Genomic DNA, 15,055 nt, shown 5'->3' on the forward strand with positions numbered 1-15,055 from the left:
GCCTGAATGCCAAGTGTCATGTCTAGAGGAAACCTGACACCTTCCCTACAGTGAAGCATGGTGGTGGCAGCATCATACTGTGGGGATGTTTTTCAGCAGCAGGGACTGGGAGACGAGTCAGGATCAAGGCAAAGATGAACGGAGAAAAGTACAGAGAGATCCTTGATGAAAACCTGCTCAAGAGCGCTCAGGACCTCAGATTGGGGTGAAGGTTAATCTTCCAACAGGACAATGACCCTAAACACACAGCCAAGACAATGCAGGAGTGGCTTCAGGACAAGTCTCTGAATGTCCTTGAGTGCCCCAGCCAGAGCCCGGACTTGAACCCGATCTAACATCTCTGGAGAGACCTGAACACAACTGTGCAGTGACGCTCCTCATCCAACCTAAAATACCCAAGAGGATTCAAGGCTGTAATCTCTGCCAACTGTGCTTCAACAAAGTTTTGAGTAAAAGGTCTGAAAACCTATGTAAATGTGATATTTCTGGTTTTTTACATTTCAAAAAACCTGTTTTTGCTATGTCATTATGGGGTATTGTGTGTGGATTGATGAGGGCAGATAAACTATTTAATACATTTTAGAATAAGGCTGTAATGTAACATAATGTAAGTAAAGTCAAGGGGTCTGAATACATTCTGAATGCACTGTAGGAACGGTATATATACATAGGCCTAAAACAACAATAAAGGAAGAAACACACATACAGCGTGTGTGCACAGATACCCACAGACACACACATACAGCGTGTGTGCACAGATACACACAGACACACACATACAGCGTGTGTGCACAGATACACACAGACACACACATACAGCGTGTGTGCACAGATACCCAGAGACACACACATACAGCGTGTGTGCACAGATACACACAGACACACACATACAGCGTGTGTGCACAGATACACACAGACACACACATACAGCGTGTGTGCACAGATACACACAGACACACACATACAGCGTGTGTGCACAGATACACACAGACACACACATACAGACACACACACACATACAGCGTGTGTGCACAGATACACACAGACACACACATACAGCGTGTGTGCACAGTACACACAGATGTGTGCACAGATACAGACACACACATACAGCGTGTACCCAGACACACACATACAGCGTGTGTGCACAGATACACACAGACACACACACATACAGCGTGTGTGCACAGATACCCAGACACACACATACAGCGTGTGTGCACAGATACACACAGACACACACATACAGCGTGTGTGCACAGATACACACACACACATACAGCGTGTGTGCACAGATACACACAGACACACACATACAGCGTGTGTGCACAGATACACAGAGACACACACATACAGCGTGTGTGCACAGATACACACAGACACACACATACAGCGTGTGTGCACAGACACACACATACAGCGTGTGTGCACACAGAGACACACACATACAGCGTGTGTGCACAGATACACACAGACACACACATACAGCGTGTGTGCACAGATACACAGACACACACATACAGCGTGTGTGCACAGATACACACAGACACACACATACAGCGTGTGTGCACAGATACACACAGACACACACATACAGCGTGTGTGCACAGATACACACAGACACACACATACAGCGTGTGTGCACAGATACACAGACACACACATACAGCGTGTGTGCACAGATACACACAGACACACACATACAGCGTGTGTGCACAGATACACACAGACACACACATACAGCGTGTGTGCACAGATACCCAGAGACACACACATACAGCGTGTGTGCACAGATACCCAGAGACACACACATACAGCGTGTGTGCACAGATACACACAGACACACACATACAGCGTGTGTGCACAGATACACACAGACACACACATACAGCGTGTGTGCACAGATACACACAGACACACACATACAGCGTGTGTGCACAGATACACAAATGCACACATACAGCGTGTTGTGCACAGATACACAGACACACACATACAGCGTGTGTGCACAGATACAGAGTGAGACAGACACACACATACAGCGTGTGTGCACAGATACACACAGACACACACATACAGCGTGTGTGCACAGATACACACAGACACACACATACAGCGTGTGTGCACAGATACACACAGACACACACATACAGACAGATACACAGAGACACACACATACAGCGTGTGTGCACAGATACACACAGAAGGACACACCATACAGCGTGTGTGCACAGATACACACAGACACACACATACAGCGTGTGTGCACAGATGACACACACACATACAGCGTGTGTGCACAGATACACAGACACACACATACAGCTGTGTGTGCACAGATACACACAGACACACACATACAGCGTGTGTGCACAGATACACAGAGACACACACATACAGCGTGTGTGCACAGATACAGACAGACACACACATACAGCGTGTGTGCACAGATACACAGGACAGACACACACATACAGCGTGTGTGCACAGATACTCACAGACACACACATACAGCGTGTGTGCACAGATACACAGAGACACACACATACAGCGTGTGTGCACAGATACACACAGACACACACATACAGCGTGTGTGCACAGATACACACAGACACACATACAGCGTGTGTGCACAGATACACACAGACACACACATACAGCGTGTGTGCACAGATACACACAGACACACACATACAGCGTGTGTGCACAGATACACATACAGCGTGTGTGCACAGATACACAAGACACAGCAGCGTGTGTGCACAGATAGAACACACAGACACACACATACAGCGTGTGTGCACAGATACACACAGACACACACATACAGCGTGTGTGCACAGATACACACAGACACACACATACAGCGTGTGTGCACAGATACACACAGACACACACATACAGCGTGTGTGCACAGCGTGTGTGCACAGATACACACAGACACACACATACAGCGTGTGTGCACAGATACACACAGACACACACATACAGCGTGTGTGCACAGATACACACAGACACACACATACAGCGTGTGTGCACAGATACACACAGACACACACATACAGCGTGTGTGCACAGATACACACAGACACACACATACAGCGTGTGTGCACAGATACACACAGACACACACATACAGCGTGTGTGCACAGATACACACAGACACACACATACAGCGTGTGTGCACAGATACACACAGACACACACATACAGCGTGTGTGCACAGATACACACAGACACACACATACAGCGTGTGTGCACAGATACACAGACACACACATACAGCGTGTGTGCACAGATACACAGAGACACACACATACAGCGTGTGTGCACAGATACCCAGACACACACATACAGCGTGTGTGCACAGATACACACAGACACACACATACAGCGTGTGTGCACAGATACAGCGTGTGTGCACAGATACACACACATACAGCGTGTGTGCACAGATACACACAGACACACATACAGCGTGTGTGCACAGATACAGAGACACACACATACAGCGTGTGTGCACAGATACCCACAGACACACACATACAGCGTGTGTGCACAGATACACACAGACACACACATACAGCGTGTGTGCACAGATACACACAGACACACACATACAGCGTGTGTGCACAGATACACACAGACACACACACATACAGACACACACACACACATACAGCGTGTGTGCACAGATACACACAGACACACACATACAGCGTGTGTGCACAGATACACACAGACACACACATACAGCGTGTGTGCACAGATACACACAGACACACACATACAGCGTGTGTGCACAGATACACACAGACACACACATACAGCGTGTGTGCACAGATACACACAGACACACACACATACAGCGTGTGTGCACAGATACACACAGACACACACATACAGCGTGTGTGCACAGATACACACAGACACACACATACAGCGTGTGTGCACAGATACACACAGACACACACATACAGCGTGTGTGCACAGATACACACAGACACACACATACAGCGTGTGTGCACAGATACACACAGACACACACATACAGCGTGTGTGCACAGATGCACAGATACAGCGTGTGTGCACAGATACCAGAGACACACACATACAGCGTGTGTGCACAGATACACACAGACACACACATACAGCGTGTGTGCACAGATACACACAGACACACACATACAGCGTGTGTGCACAGATACACACAGACACACACATACAGCGTGTGTGCACAGATACACACAGACACACACATACAGCGTGTGTGCACAGATACACACAGACACACACATACAGCGTGTGTGCACAGATACCCAGAGACACACACATACAGCGTGTGTGCACAGATACACACAGACACACACATACAGCGTGTGTGCACAGATACACACAGACACACACATACAGCGTGTGTGCACAGATACACACAGACACACACATACAGCGTGTGTGCACAGATACACACAGACACACACATACAGCGTGTGTGCACAGATACACACAGACACACACATACAGCGTGTGTGCACAGATACACACAGACACACACATACAGCGTGTGTGCACAGATACACACAGACACACACATACAGCGTGTGTGCACAGATACACACAGACACACACATACAGCGTGTGTGCACAGATACACACAGACACACACATACAGCGTGTGTGCACAGATACAGAGACACACACATACAGCGTGTGTGCACAGATACACACAGACACACACATACAGCGTGTGTGCACAGATACACACAGACACACACATACAGCGTGTGTGCACAGATACACACAGACACACACATACAGCGTGTGTGCACAGATACACACAGACACACACATACAGCGTGTGTGCACAGATACACACAGACACACACATACAGCGTGTGTGCACAGATACACACAGACACACACATACAGCGTGTGTGCACAGATACCCAGAGACACACACATACAGCGTGTGTGCACAGATACCCAGAGACACACACATACAGCGTGTGTGCACAGATACCCAGAGACACACACATACAGCGTGTGTGCACAGATACACACAGACACACACACAGCGTGTGTGCACAGATACACACAGACACACACATACAGCGTGTGTGCACAGATACCACAGCGTGTGTGACACACACATACAGCGTGTGTGCACAGATACACACAGACACACACATACAGCGTGTGTGCACAGATACCCAGAGACACACACATACAGCGTGTGTGCACAGATACACACAGACACACACATACAGCGTGTGTGCACAGATACCCACAGACACACACATACAGCGTGTGTGCACAGATACCCAGAGACACACACATACAGCGTGTGTGCACAGATACCCAGAGACACACACATACAGCGTGTGTGCACAAATGCCCATACAGCGTGTGTGCACAGATACCCAGAGACACACACATACAGCGTGTGTGCACAGATACCCAGAGACACACACAGGCTTTCCTCAAGTCTGAGGTCTGTTATTATCTTCCCAATTCTGTGGAAATGAGGCCATCATTGTGTCAATATTAAATATGCCATATTTCTTCTTGTTGTTCTGCTAAAGTGTTTCTGTCAGGCTTAGAAGAGTGATGGGTTTGGAGTCAGGCGCAGAGAGCAGAGGATTCGGAAAACCATTTATTCCGGACCAACAACAGCGAACAAAAAGAGGGTAACGCCGAACACAGGCGTGAAACACTCCCAAATGTATAACACCGGTACACACGCTGTAAGCGGACATAAATTAAAAGGACACTCCTGAACCAAAAACAGCAAACAAGCCCACACACACACACAGGTGGGCCAACTGAACTTAAATAACCCAACCCAAACCCCCAAACAAGCCCACACACACACACACAGGCGGGCCAACTGAACTTAAATAACCCAACCCAAACCCCCCAAACAAGCCCACACACACACACAGGCGGGCCAACTGAACTTAAATAACCCAACCCAAACCCCCAAACAAGCCCACACACACACACAGGCGGGCCAACTGAACTTAAATAACCCAACCCAAACCCCCAAACAAGCCCACACACACACACACAGGCGGGCCAACTGAACTTAAATAACCCAACCCAAACCCCCAAACAAGCCCACACACACACACACAGGCGGGCCAACTGAACTTAAATAACCCAACCCAAACCCCCCAAACAAGCCCACACACACACAGGCGGGCCAACTGAACTTAAATAACCCAACCCAAACCCCCAAACAAGGAACAGGTGAAACCAATTAGACCAAACTAAATGAAAAGGAGAAAAGGGATCGGTGGCAGCTAGTAGACCGGTGACGACGACTGCCGAGCGCCACCCGGACGGGAAGGGGAGCCACCTTCGGTGATAGTCGTGACAGTTACTTATCAAGCCATTATCAAGATTGTAATTATCTTGAAATTACTTACATTTTGACACTTTTGACACAATCCACTTGGTGGCAGAGATTACAGCCATGGTTCCACTTGGTGGCAGAGATTACAGCCATGGTTCCACTTGGTGGCAGAGATTACAGCCATGGTTCCACTTGGTGGCAGAGATTACAGCCATGGTTCCACTTGGTGGCAGAGATTACAGCCATGGTTCCACTTGGTGGATTGTGGTAAATGTGAGTGAAATTAATTGACACAATAAGATGTTCAGTCTTATCCTTCACCCAAAATAAATCCAAGAAGCTTTCATTCTGCAGCAAACTATGATGTTCAATTGCAAAGTTGAAGTCTACTTTCATGTCTGGTATCTAATGTCATCAATTAATCAGAAGGAAAACGTGAATAAAAAAACATACATTTTGAAGTTTGTGATAATAATTATCCCCCCTTGAAAGGCTTGAATGTTTTCTCTGAAGTAGATTAATATATGATTCAGCTTATTGGAGTGGAACAGGCACACTTTTGCTTTAATCACATTTTTATGAGGAAGCTAATTTTGATGCTTGAGGCCTACTCCAATAACTAACATCAATTGGGTTCCTTGAATCAAGAGAAGACAACACAGTGCCCGCTGTAATTATTGTGACAGAGAAGCATTTTTTCTTATTTTGGTTCTATACTCCAAAAGTTTGTATTTGAAATCAAACAATGACTATGGGGTTCAAGTGCATACTGTCAGCATTAATTTGAGGGCATTTTCATTCGTATTGGGCGAACTGTTTAGAAATTATAGCACTCTTTGTACATAGCCCCATATTTTAGGGCAACAAAAGCCTTGGGACAAATTCACTTACAATATATGTGTATTAAGTAGTCAAAGGTGTAGTATTTGGTCCCATATTCCTAGCACGCAATGACTACACCAAGCTTAAGACTCTACAAACTTGTTGGATGCATTTACTGTTTGTTTTGGTTGTGTTTCCGATGATTTTGTTCCCAATAGAAATGAATGGTAAATAATGTATTGTGTCATTTTGGAGTCACTTTTATTGTAAATAAGAATAGAATATGTTTCTAAGCACTTTATATTCATGTGGATGCTACCATGGTTACGGATAGTCCTGAATGAATCCTGAATAATGATGAGTTAGAAAGTTACAGACGCACAAATATCATACATCCAAGACATGCTAACCTCTCACCATTACAATAGCAGGGGAGGTTATCATTTTATATCATACCTCCAAGACATGCTAACCTCTCACCATTACAATAGCAGGGGAGGTTAGCATTTTATATCATACCTCCAAGACATGCTAACCTCTCACCATTACAATAGCAGGGGAGGTTAGCATTTCTGGGGATATGATAATTGTGCATCTGTAACTTCCTCACTCATCATTATTCACGATTCATTCAGGACTATCCATAATCATGGTACACTCCACATTAATGTAGGAGTGTTTAGAAACAGTAAAAAATACCCTCAAATGAAAGCTGGCAGTCTTCACTTTAACCTCATTTCATTGTATCATTTCAAATCCAAAGTGCTGAAGTACACAGCTCAAAGAATAAAAAATCCTTCACTGTCCCAAAAATTACTGTATTTCCCTTATAAGGATGTGTATCTCAAATATATTATCTATAAAGGTCGATATTGATTACGATTGCCTTGGATAAAGATAAAAGAAAATAGCCTCTAAAGCTCGACTTATAGAGCTGATGTAAGGGATTTCCTCCTCTTCTTCCGAAGAGGAGAGGCGAAAAGGATCAGAGGACCAATATGCGTGGTAAGTGTCCATGGTTCTTTTAATACGTAAATGTACACATGAATAATACAAAACAATAAACATGGAAAACCTAAACAGTCCTATCTGGTGCAAAGACAGAGACAGGAACAAAAACCCACAAACACACAGTGAAACCCAGGCTACCTAAGTATGATTCTCAATCAGAGACAACTAATGACACCTGCCTCTGATTGAGAACCATACTAGGCTGAAACATAGAAATACCCCAAAACATATAAAAACAAACATAGACTGCCCACCCAACTCACGCCCTGACCATACTAAATAATGACAAAACAAAGGAAATAAAGGTCAGAACGTGACAGCTGAGCCCTGTCTCAGAGCGTTATGTAACATTAAAAAGATGTGACGGAGAGAGCACCTGATCAATGTTAGTGGTACAAGGCAGTACTTTTTACAGACTTGAAAGTCAGCCAACACAGCCATTTATAATTGCATTACCCCACTCTATTTATTAGCCTAGCAGATGCCCTTACTCAGGGTGACCTATCTAGCTCCATTTCATGCAGAGGACTCCCTCCTTAGAGCAGACGTCTTTCACTTGATCAGGTGGACTGACAGTATACACTGGACAGGAGCATTCCATGCTGAACATAGAGGTTACCAAAGGGGAGACTTTACAAAGGAATAGGATTTGTACCAACCTTCCCACCTCAATTGATTCTCATCCCCACAGTGTGAGTTTGCGTGACACAGAAGTGTTATATATGACAGAGACAACTAGCACGCTCTCCCCATGAAATTAGTCTCAAATTCACTCCTTCAACTCCCTTGACCAGGGCCAAACAGAAACCCTTACCTCTACCTCTCTGAGTGTCAGGGCCACACAATTCACAGGCTCTCTGAGAGAATCCTCATGATCCTCACAGTCAAGGAAGAGAGTCAAGAAGTGAGATAAAGATTGTTGTTTGGCTTTTCTCCCTTTTCTCCCTGGATAGTTCAGAAACTAACTGAAAAACTCTATCTGCCTTTCCATGATAGGTCAAAGGAAAAGTAAACCTAGTGAGCCAGTCTCAGCAGGGGCGCTATATTGTATCCTTTCTGCAGGTGAAGGAGAAATCAAGACCAGTGCATTTTCTATGTTTCTCAGAGATCCATATTTGGCAGCCACTGGCAAAATAACATGAGATGAACTTTTGGATCCATCTCTCACTACAACCCTGAGCAGAGTTACTGTGATACAATGGCTAAAAAGGTAAACTATTCCAACATAGCAGCCAATTACTACAGTCCTTGATAATCAGTATGTTTCCTCTCCTCAGTTCTACATGTGAAAAGATTTGGCATGGGCCCTCAGATCCTCAAAAAGGGGGCTGAACTCCCTGCCATCCAGGACCTCTATACCAGGCGGTGACAGAGGAAGGTACTAAAAATGGTCAAAGACTCAAACCAAGTCAAAAACTGTTCTCTCTTCTACCGCACGTCAAACGGTACCGATGCACCAAGTCTGGAACAAACAGGACCCTGAACAGCTTCTACCCCCAAGACATAAGACTCCTAAATAGGTAGTTCAATTGTTAACCAAATAGCTACCTGGACTATCTGCATTGACCCTGTTTGTACTAACTTTTGGACTTATCACATACGCTGCTGCTACTGTTTACTATCCGTCACTTTATTCCTAGCTACATGTATATGTACATACAGTGCATTGCGAAAGTATTCGGCCCCCTTGAACTTTGCGACCTTTTGCCACATTTCAGGCTTCAAACATAAAGATATAAAACTGTATTTTTTTGTGAAGAATCAACAACAAGTGGGACACAATCATGAAGTGGAACGACATTTATTGGATATTTCAAACTTTTTTAACAAATCAAAAACTGAAAAATTGGGCGTGCAAAATTATTCAGCCCCCTTAAGTTAATACTTTGAAGCACCACCTTTTGCTGCGATTACAGCTGTAAGTCGCTTGGGGTATGTCTCTATCAGTTTTGCACATCGAGAGACTGAAATTTTTTCCCATTCCTCCTTGCAAAACAGCTCGAGCTCAGTGAGGTTGGATGGAGAGCATTTGTGAACAGCAGTTTTCAGTTCTTTCCACAGATTCTCGATTGGATTCAGATCTGGACTTTGACTTGGCCATTCTAACACCTGGATATGTTTATTTTTGAACCATTCCATTGTATATTTTGCTTTATGTTTTGGATCATTGTCTTGTTGAAAGACAAATCTCCGTTTGAAGGTTTGGTTTAGAACGTTTCTTTTTGCCTGGTCTTAGACAGCTGTCCACAAGTGAAGGGAAAATGTGAGAGAAGGAGAGTGTGTAGATGTGAGAAGGAATTATACATAGAGCAAAGTGATCATGCTGTTTGTATGTGGCTGCTATGAAAGCTAACTGTTTGCAGGTGATCAGGGGTGTATTCATTCCGCCGATTCTGTTGAAAAACGTTTCTTAAACGGAAGCAAACGGAACGAAGTGGGGATAAACATACCTGAATTTGTCCAATCTCACCTGCAACTGTTTGGGCGAATGATTCCACCCTAGATCAGCTAGGTGCAGGCAAGAGTGTACAAGGCGATATTGAATGTGTCACTGTCTGTCACCTTGATTATTCAAAACTTTTTCTTGACCTGTGCACCTACGTTGTAAACTTTAATTTGAAGGCTAGGTTGTAGCAACCTCATGATGGGTATAGGGAAAATTTGAGTATCATGTACAATAGAAGCATATTGATGTTACATTGAGCTAGGTGGATGGGATATGAATGATAGTCAACCAATATGCTGGTATGGAAATTTTACCATGCTCTTAAAAAATTACAAAATCGTCCTACTAATCTTATATGGCACTGACCGCCACTGGAGTGCAGGGAGGCCTCTACATAGCACGTTTTGATGGTTTCAGCCCTGTTTGCACCCCATTATGTTAATCTATTCATGTATGCAAATAACCCCAGTTCATTTGCAAATCAGGCACATATAATTGTCTTTATTTTAATACAAAATATTATTTTTAAACATAGCTGATACCATTACAAACTATGTATATGAGGGCATTCTAAGAAAAAAAAATGTAAAACCTGAATATAATTCAGTCAATATCTGATGGATTTAAATTATTCAAAAATGTTTGGAGTATCTTCAGCCATTGTACAACAGTTATATTTATTAGAATTGTTTTTAAGGGGCCTCCCCAGTGGCACCGCATCGCAGTGCTTGAGGCGTCACTACAGATCCAGGTTCGATCCCGGGCTGTGTCGCAGCCGCACGTGACCGGGAGACCCATGAGGCAACGCACAGTTGGCCCAGTGTCGTTCGGACTAGGGGAGGGTTTGGCCGGCTGGGATGTCCTTGTCCCATCGCGCTCTAGCGACTCGTGTGGCGGGCCAGGTGCATGCATGCTGACACAGTCGCCAGTTGTATAGTGTTTCCTCCAACACATTGGTGCAGCTGGCTTCTGGGTTAAGTGAGCAGTGCAGCTTGGCAGGGTTGTGTGTGACTCTCAACCTTTGCTTCTCCCGAGTCCGTACGGGAGTTGCAGCGATGCGACAAGACTGTAACTACCAATTGGATATCACAAAAAAGGGGTAAACAGTACAAAATATTATAATTTAAAACCAGAAATTTGACTTCCCTGACCTGTATCCTTTGTTTGGACTACAGGGAGGATGTGAGAGCTCTAAAGAAAATGTTACTTTGTCCATCGTGTCGTTAACAATCCTTGGTTCCCGTTTGTGCCTGGTAAAGATATGAGGGGGGGACGTCATGACCTCCTTCTATAGACTATTTGGCAGAACGGCCAGAACATGTTATTTAAGTTAAGATAGGAGATGGTGCCAAACACATGCCGGAACCAACTATGAATATGACTATGAACTATGAACATATGATTATGAACTATGCCTATGTCACATCTCTGGAAACTACGTTGTATAGGCATAGTTGGGACTGCCCCAGTAGAGCTCCTGACAGACTATGGTGCATCAAGTTTGTTGGAACCTCTCCAGCGTGCTGATAATAAACAATGATTAATTTAAGATTGACTTCGAGTGTCCCTGGGTAAGAATTTCCACAACAGAGCCCTGGCGGAGTGGTGTGAGGTAAATAACCTCTGTCAACAAAACGAAGGAGGTGATCATGGACTACAGGAAACAGCAGAGACTGCACACGCCCATCCACATCGACAGGGTTGCAATTGAGAGGGTCACTGAGGATCACTGAGGACCTGAAATGGTCCCTCCACACCGACACCATTGTGAAGAAGAAACAACAGCGGCTCTTCAACCTCATGAGATAAATTTGACTTGGCCCCTAAGACCCTCACAAACTTCTACAGATGCACCATCAAGAGCTTCCTTTCAGGCTGCATCACCACCTGGTATGGCAACCCCACCGCTAGCAACTGCAGGGCTCTCCAATTCATCTACAGTACCCGGTGTCACAGAAAGCCCAAGAATATCATCAAAGACCTTAGCCACCCGAGCCACGGCCTGTTCACCCTGCTACCATCTCACTGACAGAGACAGTACAAGTGCATCAATGCCGGGACAGAGAGACTGAGAAACAGCTTCTATCTCCAGGCCATCAGACTGTTGAACAGTCATCACTAGCCTGCCTCCGGCTAGTACCCTGCCCTGCATCTTAAACACTGTGTCACGCCCTGACTTTAGAGATCCTTTTTATGTCTCTATTTTGGTTTGGTCAGGGCGTGAGTTGGGGTGGGCATTCTATGTTTTGTGTTTCTATGATTTTCAATTTCTATGTTTTGGCTGGGTATGGTTGTCAATCAGGGACAGCTGTCTATCGTTGTCTCTGATTGGGAACCATACTTAGGTACCCTTTTTCCCACCTGCGTTTGTGGGAAGTTAACTTTGTTTGATGGCACATAGCTTTAAGCTTCACGGTTTGTTTTGTATTGTTTATTGTTTTGTCTTAAATAAAGTCAAATGTACACTCACCACGCTGCACCTTGGTCCTCATCCTCATTCTTCAACAGCCATGACACACTGTCACTAGTCGGGTACAGCCCGGGACACTACCCTGCCCATTAGAGACTGCTGCCCTATGTACTGTACACTGAGTATACCAAACATTAAGAACACCTTCCTAATATTAATTTGCACCCATCCCCCTCCCTTTATGCCCTCAGAACAGCCTCAATTTATTGGGGCATGGACTCTACAAGGTGTCAAAAGTGTTCCACAGGGATGCTGGCCCATGTTGACTCCAATGCTTCCCACAGTTGTGTCAAGTTGGCTGGATGTCCTTTGGGTGGTGGACCATTCTTGATACACACAGGAAACTGTTGAGAGTGAAAAACCCAACAGCGTTGCATTTCTTGAAACAAACCGGTGCGCCTGGCACCTACTACCATACACCATTCAAAGACACTTCAACCTTTTGTCTTGCCCATTCCGGCTCTGAATGGCACACATACTCAATCCATGTCTCAATTGTCTCCAGGCTTAAATATCATTCTTTAACCTGTCTCCTCCCCTTCTTCTACACTGATTGAAGTGGATTTAACAAATGACATCAGTAAGGGCACAAAGCTTTCACCTGGTCAGTCTATGTCATGGAAAGAGCTTCATGTTTTGTATACTCAGTGTCTATAGAGTCATTGAACACTGACCACTTTAATAATGTTTATTGCTAGCGAGATCCTATATTTATATTCCGGACTCTGACATTTCTGGTTGTAATATTTCTTATTTTCTTTTTCCTTCTTTTTTTGTGAGGGGGGATTATTTTAATTGTATTATTGTACTGTTAGACACTTACTGCACTGATGGGGCGGCAGGGTAGCCTAGTGGTTAGAGCATTGGACTAGTAACCGAAAGGTTGCAATTTCAAATCCCTGAGCTGACAAGGTACAAAATCTGTCGTTCTGCCCCTGAACAGGCAGTTAACCCACTGTTCCTAGGCCGTCATTGAAAATAAGAATTTGTTCTTAACTGACTTGCCTAGTAAAATTAAAAATACATGGAACTAAAAACATAAGCATTTCGCTACATCTGCCAATCTGTGTGAGCAACAAATACATCTTGATTTGAAATCTTTGTTACAGCCTCCATGGCAGGTGGCACTGGTAGAGCTCTAGGTGCTGTTCCCATGTGGGATGAGGAGTTATTCATCCCAGACACTGACCTTCACATCCTCCCATTCAGCAAAGTGTCACATCCCATCAGGCCACATACACTCCAATTCTTATTATCAAGCTATCTGCAAAGCCATCCTCCCGCTCAATAACGGTATCACTGCACACACTCAATTAGCTATTACTCTCTGTGTCCATGTCTGTGTGGGTTTGTCGTCATCACCCCCCCCCCCCCCCGAATTCATTTTAAGTTTGTCCTGAAAATCAGTTGTTTCAACAATATCATGTTGAAACAACTTAAATCATGTTTTATGTACAAGATGTGGGTTCCGAAATTATTGACACCCTTGATAAAGATGAGCGAAAATTATATTATTTTATACTGATACTGTACAATTTCTCAGTGAAAGAGATTTTGTTTAACAAGGAATACTTTTTTTCTCAAAAAAGGTAGGGGTCAAAATGATTGACAGCACTGTTTTCAATACCTTTCAATACTTCACATTGCAATGATAAAGGCACTGAACCTATTTCTAAAAGGTTTTATGAGACACGCTGAGAGGGATCTTAGACCATTCCTCCATACTGAATGCTTCCACTGGTCCTGGGGCCCTTGTTAAGGTCAACGGCATCATGAACTTTGCCCAGTACAAGGACATTTTTTTGCCAAAAACCTGGTTGCCTCTGCCAGTAGGCTGAAACTTGGTCGCAAGTGGATCTTCCAGCAAGACAATAACCCCAAGCACACATCACAATCCACAAAGTAATGGTTAATTGGCCATAAAATCAACATTTTGCAGTGGCCATCTCAG

The sequence above is a fragment of the Oncorhynchus gorbuscha genome, linkage group LG02 (genome assembly GCF_021184085.1).
Source record: "Oncorhynchus gorbuscha isolate QuinsamMale2020 ecotype Even-year linkage group LG02, OgorEven_v1.0, whole genome shotgun sequence".
In the NCBI taxonomy this organism is placed as follows: domain Eukaryota; kingdom Metazoa; phylum Chordata; class Actinopteri; order Salmoniformes; family Salmonidae; genus Oncorhynchus; species Oncorhynchus gorbuscha.